Source organism: Arachis ipaensis, chromosome B8, assembly GCF_059453495.1.
Source record: "Arachis ipaensis isolate K30076 ecotype BB chromosome B8, ASM5945349v1, whole genome shotgun sequence".
NCBI lineage: Eukaryota > Viridiplantae > Streptophyta > Magnoliopsida > Fabales > Fabaceae > Arachis > Arachis ipaensis.
Genome location: NC_142443.1, coordinates 34,977,606 through 34,996,172, shown reverse-complemented (window position 1 = coordinate 34,996,172; position 18,567 = coordinate 34,977,606). Strand labels below are relative to the sequence as shown.

Here is an 18,567-nt window from a genome sequence, read left to right as displayed (position 1 = left end):
TAGCTTTTTGCCTCTAAACAGTTTTGGCATCTCACTTAATCCATTGAAGTTCAGAATGATTGACATCTATAGGAACTCAAAATTCAGATAGGAGTAAAGTATCGTTTTTGTCTCCAATGTTTGGGGTAAGTCACAAAGTTGTCCCTAACGTTTCAATCGTCTTATTTAAGTCCCTAACGTTTCAAAACTGACTCAATGTTGTCCTGTCGTTAGGGATCCGTTAACAAAATTGACGGTGGGACGAAATTGAGACGATTTTGAAACCTTAGGGATTTAAATAAGACGAAAACGTTGGGGACAAAAATGATACATAGAGATAAATTTTAATTTTATCTTTCAATAATATCAATTTTTTACTATACATAGTATTCAATTATTTTTTAATCACATCTAAGTAAATTACACTTAATCATATTACTTTCATTTTAAATAAATTATTTTTTTTTTATATTTTACTCTTAAAAATTTTTAGTTATCATGAATGTTTGTAAAAGGATTAGTATATAAACTTATAGAAAAAAATAATATATATACAATAAAATATAAATGATACCTTTTGTCTTTAATATATCAAAATTCTTTAAAATTATAAAAAAATAAATTTATTTAAAATGAAAGTAATGTGATTAAGTGTAATTAAAAAATAATTGAATACTATATACAGTAAAAAATTAATATTATTGAAAGATAAAATTAAATTAAAATTTATTTTTATTTATCGTTTTTGTCCCTAACGTTTTCGTCCTATTTAAGTCCCTAACGTTTCAAAATCATCTCAATTTTGTCCCGCCGTCAATTCTGTTAACGGATCCCTAACGGCAGGACAACATTGAGTTAATTTTGAAACGTTAAGGACTTAAATAGGACGATTGAAATGTTAGGGACAACTTTGGGACTTACCCCAAACGTTGGGGACAAAAACGATACTTTACTCATTCAGATAGTGTTATTGATTCTCCTAGTTCAGTATGTTGATTCTTGAACACAGCTACTTTATGAGTCTTGGCCGTGGCCCTAAGCACTTTGTTTTCCGGTATTACCACCGGATACATATATAAATTCCACAGACACATAAAAGGGTGAAGCTTTTCAGATTGTGACTCAGCTTTGCTAAATTCCCCAATTAGAGGTGTCCAGAGTTCTTAAGCACACTCTTTTTTCTTTGGACCTCAACTTTAACCGCTCAGTCTCAAGCTTTTCACTTGACACCTTCACGCCACATGTAAGAACCGCAACTAATCAACCGGTTAATTAAGTGATTAATTTCCCAAATTAGATTCCAAAAAGTTAGAGAGAGAATTTGGGGATTTAAAGGTGATTTTTAGACTCAGTGAGTCTTTCTGAGTCAGAAAATGTGCTTTCTACAAAAAACCGTGAAAAATTGCGAACCGACAGTTGAACCGGTTCAAGTCTGCCTGGTACCGCACGAGAAAAGTGAAAACCGTAAAAAAAAACCTTAGAAAAACATTAGAAATGGAAAACCTGGCTTTAATTTCAAAGATTTGGCCCGAAGTTAGGCCAAACAGGCTAAAAATGCTAACGGATTGGACCGGGCCCAAGTTGGGCCCAAGCCCAACATATAAATACACTTAAATGAACCCATTTCAGCCACTTTCACCCTCATAACCTAAAGACAACAGCAGCTGAAGTGAGGAGAGAGGTGAGAGCTTTTCATCATTGTTACTATTCACTTCAAACTTCCCAAGCTCATATCTTGAGCTACGGAGCTCCGATCGCCGCACCGTTTGCGGCTACGCGTTTCTTGTGAAGAACTCTACAAAATCCACCCAAGAAACCCTCAAGGTAATCACGAAATCTTCCCAGTTTCTCTCTTCAAAATTTCGGGTTTTATTAGAGTTTTGGGTTAAATGGGTTTTTGTAATTTTGGATGTTTAGATTTGCTCTAATCCGTGCTTAGCTTTGGATTTGTGTTATCAAATCTGTTGGGAAAGGTAAAAGCTCTTAAACCCTTGTGAGATTATGCTTATGTTGAACCCTAGGTTGATTTGTGGTGATTTATATGTATATAGTTTGATTATTGTGGCTTTGGGAGCTTTTGGAACTTATTTGTGCTTGTTGGAGTGGATTTGAAAGCTTGGATTGTGGTTGGAAGCTTGTTGGTGCTCATTTTGAGTTTGGGTGCATTAAGAGAATCGGCCAAGGTATGGATTCAGTTTCCTCTATGTAGTATATAATATTCATGGACACTTAGGCTAGTTGACCCTAAGATACGAATGAATGTTGTTGGTGTATGAATAATTATGTGTAAATTGATGTTAATTGTTGGTATCCTTGGAATATTGTGATTAAGGATGATTATGGAGAATTGTTGGTAGTTAATGATTGATGATGAATAATGATGTTGTTGGAATTTAATGATTATACAGGTTGATGAGGGATGTATGATTTATTGTTGTTGATGAGGGTTTGTTGATGTGGTTGATAATGGATGATAAATATTGATATTTTTGGTAATTGAAGGTGAGTGTTGGAATTGTTGATAAATGGTTATATTGATGTTGATAGTATGATATTGGAGTTTGATGTTGAAATTAATAATGATGATGGTTAGTAAGGGTATTATTATGTATTTGATAGTGAGAATTGATGATTATATATGGTGGAGTGGTAAATTGGATATGAAAAATGGTAAATTCTGATATGTGATAGAATTGATGTGGTTTTGGTTGGATTGGGTTATGAAAGTTGGTAAATTGAGATTCTTGTGAGTCTTGGTAAAAGTTGACTTTTGGTGAACTTTGTCTAATCATAACTTATGCCTTGGTTTTCAAAATCTATTGAAATTAGTTTAGCATTAAAGCTTATTGAAAACTGTTCGAATCGATATAAAGTTTGTAAAAAAATTGGAATTTGGAAGAGGAAGTTATGATCATTCAAAGTTGGTGTTAAAAATCTGAAATTTTTCAAAGTTGCAGAATTTCATTACTTCTGATATGTGTGGGTGCACACGTCCTGTTTCTCAAAAATTTATTTGTTTTCAACTATTTTGCCTTTTCAACAAAGTTGTAAGCTTCTATAACAGCATTTTAAGACGTTTGGGCCTAGTTTTGAGTATTAGAACATGGGATATAAATTAAGAGCTCTAGTACATGATTTTAAGGTAAATTAGAAAACGGAGGCCTAGGTTTCTGGCGTGCTAAGAATGGTTTGACGTTAGGTGAAGGATGATTGGTATATGAGATGAGGAATGATAGACTTTTGGTATTTGAAAACTGAGTTATAAAGGGACAGTGGTTGAGATGAGTCGGGGACTCGGATTGAAGTGATGGATCTATGTATGCTGAAAATACTTTTGAAAACCATTGAAATAATATTTTTACATGATATTTTGAGACGCTATGCGCCTGGCAGGGACGGTGGTTAATCCCGCCTGTCGAGGTAGCGGCGGCGGCGTAAGGACGGTGGTTAATCCCGCTTACGTTGAGATGTGAGGTCTGAGGCAAGAATATCCCGCTCGCATCCCTTCGGATCTATAGGGCGAGCAGGCGCCGGTACCTGGACAGTGATCCGGGCACTATATCTCGGGCGTTCCCATATGAGAAATCTGAAGGGCGACGTCTCCATGGAGATGTGTCGGGTTGGCAGTTGAACTGACAATGTGATATCACAACCAGTAGGGCAGGCATTCATCATATGCATTTCCTATCTGCTTGTTTGCTTTGTCTACTTGTAATGGTTTGCCTAATTGAATAACATGCTTACTTGCTATCTGAATTATTTGCCATATCTGCTACTACTTGTGCTTTACTTGCTTTGAACATTATCTATGTTTTCTGCTGGGATTGAGGAGGTTCGGAAGGTGGTGGCGATGGGATCGCATGGAGGATCGGTTGGTGAAGGCTGTGGGACAGCGGTGTTTGGTTAGAGTAGAAATCCCTTAAGATAGATAACCTGGTTTATTTAAGTCAAGTTGGTATATTATGCTTAAATATTTTAGAATGCTTTAAGTTGAATCTTGTGATTGATATGAAGCTTAGGATTGCCTTTGGCGTCCCGGGGTCTTATATCCTATATCACTGGGAACTGTTACCATACTGAGAACCGCCGGTTCTCATACCATATTGTTGTTGTGTTTTTCAGATGCAGGTCGCAACCCACCTCGGTGAGTTGCTTTGGTTGGTGACAAGAGCGGAGAATCTTGGATCATTTTGGTGTTCTTTTTGGTTTATTTTGTTTATACATCTCTCCTTTTGTATTTTGTTTTGCCTAGAGGCATGTATTTGAGAGAACAAAACTTGTATAAGCTATTTTCACTGTATGGTTTTGTATATCAGTATATGGCTAGCCGGCTTAAACTCCGCGAGTCGTGACTAGTTCCTTATGATATTATATACTTATCTTTTGTTATATCTTCTCTGTTTCTTATGCCTTAAGCTAGTAGCTCTGTTAATACGTTTGTGCTTTGAAATTCTGTTTTTGAGCTATATCTTTCATCGGGCTTCTAAATTATACTATTCTTTATATATATATATATATATATGTATATTTTGTATGAGTTTAGAACTGTCGTAATCTCTGATTGACCTTGGCTTTACGATGCGAGGTAAGGCTTAGGCTAATTAGGGTGTTACATTTAGTGGTATCAGAGCGGTTCGTCCTCGTGAGCCTGAGGGATGGACCGATTGTGCTTCTTTGCATACTCTGTGTGTCTTTTCTTTGATGCTATTAGGTTATCGGTTTGATATATGCATAGCATGCTTGTTTGTGAGTGCCTGTTTGGGATAATTGAAGCACTAAACTTTTGATATTGAGACTGATCACCTTGATATCTATTGTTTTGTGTAGATAGGAATCCTACATGGCTACTCGCGGGTGAGGTCGAACGCGTACACGGGGAAGTAGGAATGAGCAACCAGCTGACAATCACGCCGAATTCATGGCGGCGATAGCGAATCTCGCTAACACCATGGAAGCTAATGCTGCTGCGACTCTGTAAGCAGTGCAGAGATTGGGCCAACCGACTGGAAATGGCAATGGAAATGGGAACGGCGAAGGGAATACCAATGATAATGCTGAGGGTAACGGCGATAACACAGGAGGAGTTCCGATGACCCTGGCGACGTTCCTCAAGGTTCATCCGCCAACTTTCCGAGGATCTACAGATCCTATTGAAGCGGACCACTGGTTCCAGGCTATAGAGCGTGCTTTACAGGCGCAGTATGTTCCTCTCAATCAATATGTAAAGTTTGCCGCTTATCAGCTAGCGGGAGAGGCCCAGCCCTGGTGGCAAGCTGAGTGTCGTTTGCTACAGCTTCAGAATGCCGACATTCCATGGGAGGTGTTCCAAACAGCTTTCTACAAGAAATACTTTCCTGAGTCTGCAAGGGAAGCAAAGGAGATGGAGCTAATGCAGCTGAAGCAAGGTTCCATGTCTGTGGCAGAGTACACCAACAAGTTCGAAGAGCTTTGTAGGTTTTCTCGGGTATGTCAGGGTGACCCGGAGACTTTCGAGAGCTGGAGGTGCATTAAGTACCAAAGGGGCTTGAAGGACAACATTATGACTGCTGTGGCTCCTATGGAGATCCGTGTCATCTCCGACTTGGTGAACAAAGCAAGGGTAGTGGAGGAGTATGCCAAGACAGTGGCGGCATCTAAGGACACTCATGGAGGGAGCTCTAGTCGTGGGCGTGGCAAGTATTTTCATCCTAGAGGACAAAGCTTCAAAAGAGGGGGATATACTCCTCAAGGCCAAGGGGGCTTTAGAAAGAACAATCAGAATCAGTTTCAGTATGCTAAAGGCAGAGGAAATCAGAGTAAGAGTTCTCCGGATTTAGCTTGTGATCGTTGTGGACGTTTTCACCCTTATGACTCATGTAAGATTGGTTTAGGTGGTTGCTTCAAGTGTGGGTTACCTGGCCACATTGCGAGGGATTGCCCTCGTGGGAGGAATCAGAATGCGGGCCAGAATCAGCATCAAGGTCGAGTCTTTGCTATGAATGCCAAGGATGCTTCCAAGGCGGATCCTTTGATGAAAGGTATATGTCTAATTGGTGATAAATCCTCAGTTGCATTATATGATACTGGAGCTTCGCATTCGTTTATTTCATTTGCTAAAGTTGAGGAATTAGGCTTGAAAGTATCAGAGTTACCTTTTGATCTACATGTACATACTCCGCATCAAACAGTTATGACTAGGTCAGGTTGTAGACAAGTAGGTTTCAAGCTTGAGGGTAGAGACTTTATACACGATTTGATCTGTTTACCAATGGTGGGGCTGGAGATGATTTTGGGGTTTGATTGGTTGTCGAAGAACTGGATTTTGTTGGATTGCTTTGAACGGACAATTCGGTTTATGCCGGAAGGAGAAAATGGAGCAGTGGTAGCTACGGGGTATTACCTGAACTCTGTAATGGTGCATTATAGTGGGGAGGAGTGTCAGGGTTATATTCTGTTGGCTGCTAATGCGTTGGGCGATGCCCAGAACTTAGATCAAATTCCGGTGGTTAGAGATTTTCCAGAAGTGTTCCCGGAAGATATCCCTGAGTTCCCACCTCAAAGGGAAATTGAGTTTGCGATTGAATTGGTGCCGGGAGCTGGACCAGTATCGATTGCACCGTATAGAATGGCTCCTATAGAGCTGGCAGAGCTAAAGACTCAGTTGGAAGAGCTTCTGAATAAGAGGTTCATTCGACCGAGTGTATCACCGTGGGGAGCGCCAGTTTTATTGGTGAAGAAGAAAGATGGATGGATGCGTTTGTGTGTGGATTACCGACAGTTAAATAAAGTGACAGTAAAGAACAAGTACCCGCTGCCAAGGATAGATGACTTGATGGATCAATTGCAAGGAGCTGGAGTGTTTTCCAAGATTGATTTGAGATCCGGTTACCACCAGATAAGAGTGAAGGAAGATGATATCCCTAAGACTGCCTTTAGAACACGCTATGGACACTACGAGTTTGCGGTAATGTCTTTTGGGTTGACGAATGCACCTGCTATTTTCATGGATTACATGAACAGAGTGTTTCGTCCCTTTTTGGACAAATTCATGGTGGTTTTCATAGATGACATCTTAGTTTACTCTAAGACGGTAAAGGAGCATGAGGAACACTTGAGGATTGTACTGCAAATCTTAAAGGAATGGAAGTTGTACGCTAAGTTGTCAAAGTGCGAGTTCTGGAAGGAGGAAGTAAAGTTCTTAGGCCACGTGGTGAGTAAGGGAGGAATAGCTGTAGATCCTTCTAAAGTAGAAGCGGTGATGGAATGGGAAAGACCGACGACTGTGACGGAAGTCAGAAGCTTTTTGGGTTTAGCCGGATATTACCGAAGATTTATCGAAGAATTTTCCCGGATTGCGCTACCAATGACAAAGTTGACAAGGAAAGAAGTGCCGTTCGAGTGGATGTCGGAGTGCGAAGAAAGTTTTCAAACGTTAAAGCAGAGATTAACTTCAGCACCTGTTCTAATCCTGCCGGAACCGCATGAACCGTTTGAGGTATATTGTGATGCTTCTTTGAAGGGTTTGGGTTGCGTGTTGATGCAACACCGGAATGTGGTGGCTTACGCATCGCGTCAGCTGAAACCGCATGAGGTGAATTACCCCATTCATGACTTGGAATTAGCGGCAATTGTGTTTGCATTGAAGATTTGGAGACACCACTTATACGGAGTAAGGCTTAGCGTCTTTTCTGATCATAAGAGTCTCAAGTACATCTTTGATCAGAAAGAGCTAAATATGCGCCAGAGAAGGTGGATGGAGTTGCTTAAAGATTATGATTTCGAGTTGAGTTATCACCCTGGAAAGGCAAACGTGGTAGCAGACGCTTTGAGTCGGAAATCTTTAACAATTGCTTGGATGAGAATCAAGGAAGAAGAACTAGTGGATAAGTTTGTAGATCTTAAGCTGGATATTAGTGAAGTCGTCGGAAGAGCTTGTTTGAACCAGTTACAGATTTCAAGCACGTTTAAATCAGAAATACAAAGGGCGCAGCAAGATGAACAGAAGTTTCAGCAATTGTTTCAACCAGTTGGTGATAAGAGGTGCGAAGAATTCACTAAGGATGATGAAGGGTTATGGAGATACAAGGGAAGGATTTGCATACCAGATGTTGGGAGTTTGAGGCGAGACTTGCTTTTGGAGGCTCACAACAGTGGGTTTTCTATTCATCCCGGGAGCACGAAGATGTATTATGACTTGAAGAAGATGTTCTGGTGGCCGGGGATGAAGGGTGATGTAGCTACAGTGGTATCCAAATGTTTGACCTGCCAGAAAGTGAAGATAGAGCATCAAAAACCGTCAGGAATGCTACAACCACTTGAGATTCCTCAGTGGAAGTGGGAAGGAAATGCTATGGATTTTGTTACCAGTTTACCGAGGACTAGGTCGGGGTTTGATGCGATTTGGGTGATCGTAGATTGCTTAACCAAATCCGCTCATTTTTTGCCTATCCGACTAAACTGTTCTATGGAGGAATTGGCAAGATTATACATCAAGGAGATAGTGAGGTTGCATGGTGTGCCGTCAAGCATAGTATCGGACCGTGATCCCCGATTCACATCAAGGTTTTGGGGAGCTTTTCAAAGAGCTTTCGGTACGAAGCTATGTCTTAGTACGGCGTATCATCCACAAATAGATGGACAATCGGAAAGGACTATTCAAACGTTGGAAGATATGCTGAGAGCATGTGTGTTGGATCAACCCAGGAGTTGGGATCGTTACATGCCATTGGTGGAGTTCGCATATAACAACAGCTTTCATGCAAGCATTGGGATGGCTCCGTATGAGGCTTTGTATGGACGAAAGTGTCAGTCTCCACTTTGTTGGTATGAATTTGGAGAAGTAAGTGTTTTGGGTCCAGATTTGATAGCAGAGACTACTGAGAACATTAAGAAGATTTGTGCAAGTATTTTAACTGCCCAAAGTCGACAGAAGAGTTATGCGGATCAGAGAAGGAAACCCTTAGAGTTTGAAGTGGGAGAACACGTATTCCTTAGGGTTACACCGACAACTGGGATTGGAAGAGCAATCAAGACCAAGAAGTTGAACCCAAGATATATAGGACCGTTTGAGGTTTTGAAGAGATTCAGGCCGGTGGCATATCAAGTAGCTTTGCCACCTCATCTGTCTAACTTGCATGACGTATTCCACGTGTCACAGCTCCGTAAATACACGTCGGATGCGGCTCATGTGTTGGAGCCTGAATCGGTCAAGTTGAAAGAGAACTTGACTCTCCAAGTGACACCAGTGAGGATCGATGACACTAGTATGAAGAAGCTGCGAGGAAAGGATGTCCCATTGGTTAAAGTTGCTTGGGAGCGAGCAGGAGTAGAAGAGCACACTTGGGAATTGGAGTCTGAGATGCGAAAGGATTATCCCGAGCTTTTCTCAGGTAATTCAAATTTTGAGGACAAAATTTCTTATTTGGTGGGGAGAATGTAAGAACCGCAACTAATCAACCAGTTAATTAAGTGATTAATTTCCCAAATTAGATTCCAAAAAGTTAGAGAGAGAATTTGGGGATTTTAAGGTGATTTTTGGACTCAGTGAGTCTTTCTGAGTCAGAAAATGTGCTTTCTACGAAAAACCGTGAAAAATTACGAACCGGCAGTTGAACCGGTTGAACCGGTTCAAGTCTGCCTGGTAGCGCACGAAAAAAGTGAAAACCGTCAAAAAAAACCTTAGAAAAATATTAGAAATGGAAAACTGGGCTTTAATTTTAAAGATTTGGCCCAAAGTTAGGCCAAACGGGCTAAAAACGCTAACGGATTAGACCGGGCCCAAGTTGGGCCCAAGCCCAACATATAAATACACTTAAATGAACCCATTTCAGCCACTTTCACCCTCATAACCTAAACACAACAGCAGCTGAAGTGAGGAGAGAGGTGAGAGCTTTTCACCATTGTTACTATTCACTTCAAACTTCCCAAGCTCATATCTTGAGCTACGGAGCTCCGATCGCCGCACCGTTTGCGGCTACGCGTTCCTTGTGAAGAGCTCTACAAAACCCACCCAAGAAATCCTCAAGGTAATCACGAAATCTTCCCAGTTTCTCTCTTCAAAATTTTGGGTTTTATTAGAGTTTTGGGTTAAATGGGTTTTTGTGATTTTGGATGTTTAGGTTTGCTCTAATCCTTGCTTAGCTTTGGATTTGTGTTATCAAATCTGTTGGGAAAGGTAAAAGCTCTTAAACCCTTGTGAGATTATGCTTATGTTGAACCCTAGGTTGATTTGTGGTGATTTATATGTATATAGTTTGATTATTGTGGCTTTGGGAGCTTTTGGAACTTATTTGTGCTTGTTGGAGTGGATTTGAAAGCTTGGATTGTGGTTGGAAGCTTGTTGGTGCTCATTTTGAGTTTGGGTGCATTAAGAGAATCGGCCAAGGTATGGATTCAGTTTCCTCTATGTAGTATATAATATTCATGGACACTTAGGCTAGTTGACCCTAAGATAGGAATGAATGTTGTTGGTGTATGAATAATTATGTGTAAATTGATGTTAATTGTTGGTATCCTTGGAATATTGTGATTAAGGATGATTATGGAGAATTGTTGGTAGTTAATGATTGATGATGAATAATGATGTTGTTGGAATTTAATGATTATACAGGTTGATGAGGGATGTATGATTTATTGTTGTTGATGAGGGTTTGTTGATGTGGTTGATAATGGATGATAAATATTGATATTTTTGGTAATTGAAGGTGAGTGTTGGAATTGTTGATAAATGGTTATATTGATGTTGATAGTATGATATTGGAGTTTGATGTTGAAATTAATAATGATGATGGTTAGTAAGGGTATTATTATGTATTTGATAGTGAGAATTGATGATTATATATGGTGGAGTGGTAAATTGGATATGGAAAATGGTAAATTCTGATATGTGATAGAATTGATGTGGTTTTGGTTGGATCGGGTTATGAAAGTTGGTAAATTGAGATTCTTGTGAGTCTTGGTAAAAGTTGACTTTTGGTGAACTTTGTCTAATCATAACTTATGCCTTGGTTTTCAAAATCTATTGAAATTAGTTTAGCATTAAAGCTTATTGAAAACTGTTCGAATCGATATAAAGTTTGTAAAAAAATTGGAATTTGGAAGAGGAATTTATGATCATTCAAAGTTGGTGTTAAAAATCTGAAATTTTCCAAAGTTGCAGAATTTCATTACTTCTGATATGTGCGGGTGCACACGTCCTGTTTCTCAAAAATTTATTTGTTTTCAACTATTTTGCCTTTTCAACAAAGTTGTAAGCTTCTATAACAGCATTTTAAGACGTTTGGGCCTAGTTTTGAGTATTAGAACATGGGATATAAATTAAGGGCTCTAGTACATGATTTTAAGGTAAATTAGAAAACGGAGGCCTAGGTTTCTGGCGTGCTAAGAATGGTTTGACGTTAGGTGAAGGATGATTGGTATATGAGATGAGGAATGATAGACTTTTGGTATTTGAAAACTGAGTTATAAAGGGACAGTGGTTGAGATGAGTCGGGGACTCGGATTGAAGTGATGGATCTATGTATGCTGAAAATACTTTTGAAAACCATTGAAATAATATTTTTACATGATATTTTGAGACGCTATGCGCCTGGCAGGGACGGTGGTTAATCCCGCCTGTCGAGGTAGCAGCGGCGGCGTAAGGACGGTGGTTAATCCCGCTTACGTTGAGATGTGGGGTCTGAGGCAAGAATATCCTGCTCGCATCCCTTCGGATCTATAGGGCGAGCAGGCGCCGGTACCTGGACAGTGATCTGGGCACTATATCTCGGGGGTTCCCATATGAGAAATCCGAAGGGCGACGTCTCCATGGAGTTGTGTCGGGTTGGCAGTTGAACCGACAATGTGATATCACAGCCAGTAGGGCAGGCATTCATCATATGCATTTCCTATCTGCTTGTTTGAGTTGTCTACTTGTAATGGGTTGCCTAATTGAATAACATGCTTACTTGCTATCTGAATTATTTGCCATATATGCTACTACTTGTGCTTTACTTGCTTTGAACATTATCTGTGTTTTCTGCTGGGATTGAAGAGGTTCGGAAGGCGGTGGCGATGGGATCGCATGGAGGATCGGTTGGTGAAGGCTGTGGGACAGCAGTTTTTGGTTAGAATAGAAATCCCTTAAGATAGATAACCTGGTTTATTTAAGTCAAGTTGGTATATTATGCTTACATGTTTTAGAATGCTTTAAGTTGAATCTTGTGATTGATATGAAGCTTAGGATTGCCTTTGGCGTCTCGGGGTCTTATATCCTATATCACTGGGAACTGTTACCATACTGAGAACCGCCGGTTCTCATACCATATTGTTGTTGTGTTTTTGAGATGCAGGTCGCAACCCACCTCGGTGAGTTGCTTTGGTTGGTGACAGGAGCGGAGAATCTTGGATTATTTTGGAGTTCTTTTTGGTTTATTTTGTTTATACATCTCTCCTTTTGTATTTTGTTTTGCCTAGAGGCATGTATTTGAGAGAACAAAACTTGTATAAGCTGTTTTCACTGTATGGTTTTGTATATCAGTATATGGCTAGCCGGCTTAAACTCCGCGAGTCGTGACTAGTTCCCTATGATATTATATACTTATCTTTTGTTATATCTTCTCTGTTTCTTATGCCTTAAGCTAGTAGCCCCGTTAATACGTTTGTGCTTTGAAATTCTATTTTTGAGCTATATCTTTCATCGGGCTTCTAGATTATACTATTCTTTATATATATATATATATATATATATATATATATATATATATATATATATATATATATATATATTATATTATGTATGAGTTTAGAACTGTCGTAATCTCTGATTGACCTTGGCTTTACGACGCGAGGTAAGGCTTAGGCTAATTAGGGTGTTACACCACAAGCACATGGTTAGGGACAGCTTGGTTTAGCCGCTTAGGCCAGGATTTTATTCCTTCGGGTCCTCCTATCCATTAATGCTCAAAGCCTTAGATCCTTTTTACCCTTGCCTTTTGGTTTAAAGGGTTATTGGCTTTTTGCACTTGCCTTTTGGTTTAAAGAGGTATTGGCTTTTTCTGCTTGCTTTTTCTTTTTCTTTCTTTTTTTTCCCTTTTTTTTTGCCATTTTTCTTTCCCTTTTTTTGCAAGCTTTTGTATTTACTGCTTTTTCTTGTTTCAAGAATCAATTTTATGATTTTTCAGATTATCAATAACAATTCTCCTTTTCATCATTCTTTCAAGAGCCAACATATTTAACATTCATAAACAACAAATTCAAAAGACATATGCACTGTTCAAGCATTCATTCAAAAAACAAAAAGTATTGTCACCACATCAAAATAATTAAACTAATTTCAAGGATGAATTCGAAACCATGTACTTCTTGTCCTTTTGTAATTAAAACATTTTTCATTTAAGAAAGGTGATGGATTCATAGGATGTTCATAACTTTAAGGCATAGACTCTAATCTTTATTTATTATTTAATGGAAATAATATAAATTAGGCATAAAAGCAGACACTTAGCAATAAAAGAAAAGAAACTAAAGACATAAAGACAAATGACTCTAATTTTAATACTCATATACTCTTAAAATAGATAAAAGGTTATCACAGAGTTAGGACTCAACAACCTTTGCTTTGGGAGGTAGATGCCTCTTTAGTCTGTGGGGTTCTTGGCCCTTCAAGAGATAGCTTCTAGCGCTTCAGTTCTTTCAGTTCACGCCCTTGCTCTTCTTGTTCCCTAAGCAGTTTGCAGAGCATGCTGTTTTGATTTTGCTGTTCTTCCTTCAGTTGATCCATAGCTTCTTGCAACTTGGTGATAGATGCTTCTAGGCGCCCCCAGTATTCAAATTGAGGAATTTCCGGGAGGAACTCCTGTGCTCTCCTCTTGATGGAGTCGTCCTACACTTGTCCTTCCATTGACTTTTTGGTGATAGGTTGCTTAACTAAGATATACTCATCTACTCCCATTTTTACCCTAACATCTTTACATAATAGAGAGATCAAGCTTGGATAAGCCAATTTGGCGTCTTTGGAGTTCTTGTTTGCAATTTTGTAAAGCTCACAAGAAATCAGCTGATGAACTTCCACTTCTTTTTCTAGCATAATTGATGAGCGGATAATTTATACGCTTTTTGACATTGTTTTTAGTATGTTTTTAGTAGGATCTAGTTACTTTTAGGGATGTTTTTAATAGATTTTGTGTTAAATTCACATTTCTGGACTTTACTATGAGTTTGTGTGTTTTTCTGTGATTTCAGGTATTTTCTGGCTGAAATTGAGGGACTTGAGCAGAAATCAGATTCAGAGGTTGAAAAAGGACTGCTGATGCTGTTGGATTCTGACCTCCCTGCACTCAAAGTAGATTTTCTGGAGCTACAGAACTCGAAATGGTGCGCTTCTAATTGCGTTGGAAAGTAGACATCCAGGGCTTTCCAGCAATGTATAATAGTCCATACTTTGGCCAAGAATTGACGACGTAAACTGGCGTTCAACGCCAGCCTTCTGCCCAAATCTGGAGTCCAGCGCCAGAAAAGGATCCAAAACCAGAGTTGAACGCCCAAACTGGCACAAAAACTGGCGTTCAACTCCACAAATGGCCTCTGCACGTGCAACACTTAAGCTCAGCCCAAACACACACCAAGTGGGCCCCGGAAGTGGATTTATGCATCAATTACTTACTCATGTAAACCCTAGTGACTAGTTTATTATAAATAGGACCTCTTACTATTGTATTAGGTATCTTTGGACGCCTGGTTCTTAGATCAGAGGAGCTGGCCATTCGGCCATGCCTGGACCTTTCACTTATGTATTTTTAACGGTAGAGTTTCTACACTCCATAGATTAAGGTGTGGAGCTCTGCTGTTCCTCAAAGATTAATGCAAAATACTACTGTTTTCTATTCAATTCTTCTTATTTCGCTTCTAAGATATTCATTCGCACTTCAACCTGAATGTGATGAACGTGACAATCATCATCATTCCCTATGAATGCATGCCTGACAACCACTTCCGTTCTACATTAGAATTGAATGAGTATCTCTTAGATCTCTTAATCGGAATCTTCGTGGCGTAAGCTAGAATGATGGCGGCATTCAAGAGAATCCGAAAGGTCTAAACCTTGTCTGTGGTATTCCGAGTAGGATTCAATGAATGAATGACTGTGACGAGCATCAAACTCGCGATTGCTGGGCGTTAGTGACAGACGCAAAAGGATAGTAAATCCTATTCCAGCATGATCGAGAACCGACAGATGAATAGCCGTGCCGTGACAGGGTGCGTTGACCATTTTCACTGAGAGGATAAGATGAAGCCATTGACAAGGGTGATGCCTCCAGACGATTAGCCGTGCCGTGACAGGGCATTGGATCATTTTCCCGAGAGATGACCGAAAGTAGCCATTGACAGTGGTGATGTATCACATAAAGCCAGCCATGGAAAGGAGTAAGACTGATTGGATGAAGATAGCAGGAAAGCAGAGGTTCAGAGGAACGAAAGCATCTCCATTCGCTTATCTGAAATTCTCACCAATGAATTACATAAGTATTTCTATCCCTATTTTATTAATTATTATTCTAAAACACCATTATCAATTTATATCTGCCTAACTGAGATTTGCAAGGTGACCATAGCTTGCTTCATACCGACAATCTCCGTGGGATTCGACCCTTACTCACGTAAGGTATTACTTGGACGACCCAGTGCACTTGCTGGTTAGTTACACGGAGTTGTGAACCATGGTCTTGGCATCATGTTTTTGGCGCCATTTCCAGGGAAAGAAAGAGCAATGAATTTTACATAATTAAAGTGTAATCACGATTCCGCGCACCAAGTTTTTGGCGCCGTTGCCGGGGATTGTTCGAGTTTGGACAACTGACGGTTCATCTTGTTGCTTAGATTAGATAATTTTCTTTTTGTTTTGTTTTCAAAAATTTTTCAAAAATCTTTCAAAAATTTCTCCTTTGTTTTCGAAAAAAATTAAAAAAAAAAATGTTTTCAAAACTCTATTTTTCTTCAGAATTTTTAAGAATGAATTCTAGTGTTTCATGAAGCATGGCTGGCTGTAAAGCCATGTCTAATACGATTGTAGGGCATGTTAGACGTGTCATGTCTGAGTTACATACTAAAGCTTGGCTGGCTATTAAGCCATGCCTGACCCTTTGATTGGAGCTTTAGAGCATAAGATTCCTGGAATTCATATTAAAAATTTTGAATCCTTATTTTTCTCTTTTCTAAATAATTTTCGAAAAATATAAAATAAAAATCCAAAAAAATTAGAAAATCATAAAAATCAAAAATATTTTTGTGTTTCTTGTTTGAGTCATGTGTCATGTTATAAGTTTGGTGTCAATTGCATGTGCATCTTGCATTTTTCGAAAATAATCATGCATTCATAGTGTTCTTCATGATCTTCAAGTTGTTCTTGGTAAGTCATCTTGTTTGATCTTTGCATTTGCATGTTTTGTGTCTTTTCATGTTTATCATATGCATTCTTGAATTCTTAGTGTCTAAGCATTAAAGAATTCTAAGTTTGGTGTCTTGCATGTTTTCTTTGCATTAAAAATTTTTCAAAATTGTGTCTATGATGTTCATCTTGACATTCATAGTGTTCTTGGTGTTCATCTTGACATTCATAGCATTCTTGCATGCATTCATTGTTTTGATCTAAAAATTTCATGCATTGCATCATTTTTCTTGTTTTTCTCTCTCATCATAAAAATTCAAAAATAAAAAAAATATCTTTCCCTTTTTCTCTCATCAAATTCGAAAATTTGGATTGACTTTTTCAAAAATTTTTAAAAATCAAGTTGTTTCTTATGAGTCAAATCAAATTTTCAATTTGAAAATCTTATCTTTTTCAAAATCTTTTTCAAAAATCAAATCTTTTTCAAAATTCTTAGTTATTTTCGAAAATTCCAAAAATATTTTTCAAAAATCTTTTTCTTATTTTTATATCAAATTTTCGAAAATAACATAATCAATTAATGTTTTGATTCAAAAATTTGAAGTTTGTTACTTGCTTGTTAAGAAAGATTCAAACTTTAAGTTCTAGAATCATATCTTGTGATTTCTTATGAATCAAGTCTTTAATTGAGATTTTAAAAATCAAATCTTTTTAAAAAACTAATTTCTATCATATCTTTTCAAAAATATCTTCTTATCTTACCTTTTTCAAAAAAATTTGATTTCAAAATATCTTTTCTAACTTCCTAACTTCTTATCTTTTCAAAATTTGTTTCAACTAACTAACTAACTTTTTGTTTGTTTCTTATCTTTTTCAAAACTACCTAACTAACTCTCTCTCTCTAATTTTCGAAAATATCTTCCCTCTTTTTCAAAATTTCTTTTTAATTAACTAATTATTCTAATTTTTTATTTTAATTTTCGAAAAAAAAAATTCTACTAACCTTTTTCAAAAACTATTCTCAAAAATCACTAACTCTTTTTCAAAAATTGTTTTCGAAAATTCACTTCCCCCTCTCATCTTCTTCTAATTGTTTATTGATATACTAACATCTTTCCTTCAACTCACCAAAAATCCGAACCCCCTCTCTCTCTGAGTTCAGATTTTCTTTTCTTCTTTTCTTCTACTCACATAAGGGAACCTCTGTGCTTGGGCAAAAAGGATCCCTATTATTATTATTTTTCTGTGCCTTCTTCTTTGTCATATGAGTAGGAGCAAGGACAAGAACGTTCTTGTTGAAGCAGATCCAGAACCTGAAAGGACTCTGAAGAGAAAATTAAGAGAAGCTAAAATACAACAATCCAGAGACAACCTTACAGAAATTTTCGAACAGGAAGAGGAGATGGCAGCCGAAAATAATAATAATGCAAGGAGAATGCTTGGTGACTTCACTGCACCTAATTCCAATTTACATGGAAGAAGCATCTCCATTCCTGCCATTGGAGCAAACAACTTTGAGTTGAAACCTCAATTAGTTTCTCTGATGCAGCAGAACTGCAAGTTTCATGGACTTCCATCTGAAGATCCTTTTCAGTTCTTAACTGAATTCTTGCAGATATGTGATACTGTTAAGACTAATGGAGTAGATCCTGAAGTCTACAGGCTCATGCTTTTCCCATTTGCTGTAAGAGACAGAGCTAGAATATGGTTGGACTCTCAACCTAAAGATAGCCTGAACTCTTGGGATAAGCTGGTCACGGCTTTCTTAGCCAAGTTCTTTCCTCCTCAAAAGCTGAGCAAGCTTAGAGTGGATGTTCAAACCTTCAAACAAAAAGATGGTGAATCCCTCTATGAAGCTTGGGAAAGATACAAACAGTTGACCAAAAAGTGTCCTTCTGACATGCTTTCAGAATGGACCATCCTGGATATATTCTATGATGGTTTATCTGAGCTATCAAAGATGTCCTTGGATACTTCTGCAGGTGGATCCATTCACCTAAAGAAAACACCTGCAGAAGCTCAAGAACTCATTGACATGGTTGCAAATAACCAGTTCATGTACACTTCTGAAAGGAATCCTGTGAATAATGGGACGCCTATGAAGAAGGGAGTTCTTGAAGTTGATACTCTGAATGCCATATTGGCTCAGAATAAAATATTGACTCAGCAAGTCAATATGATTTCTCAGAGTCTGAATGGAGTGCAAGCTGCATCCAACAGTACTCAAAAAGCATCTTCTAAAGAAG

General features: G+C 38.4%; 1 non-coding gene and 1 pseudogene across 2 annotated transcripts in view; one reads left to right on the top strand and one right to left on the bottom strand.

The window, feature by feature from the left end:
- The window catches only part of LOC107613410 (uncharacterized), a 121,454-nt pseudogene that overhangs the window by 25,309 nt on the left and 77,578 nt on the right, over nt 1-18,567 (top strand). The window lies entirely within an intron of this gene.
- LOC148547672 (small nucleolar RNA R71) lies at nt 18,120-18,227 on the bottom strand. Its single transcript, XR_015897253.1, has one exon. It is a non-coding gene; the product is annotated as a small nucleolar RNA R71 (small nucleolar RNA).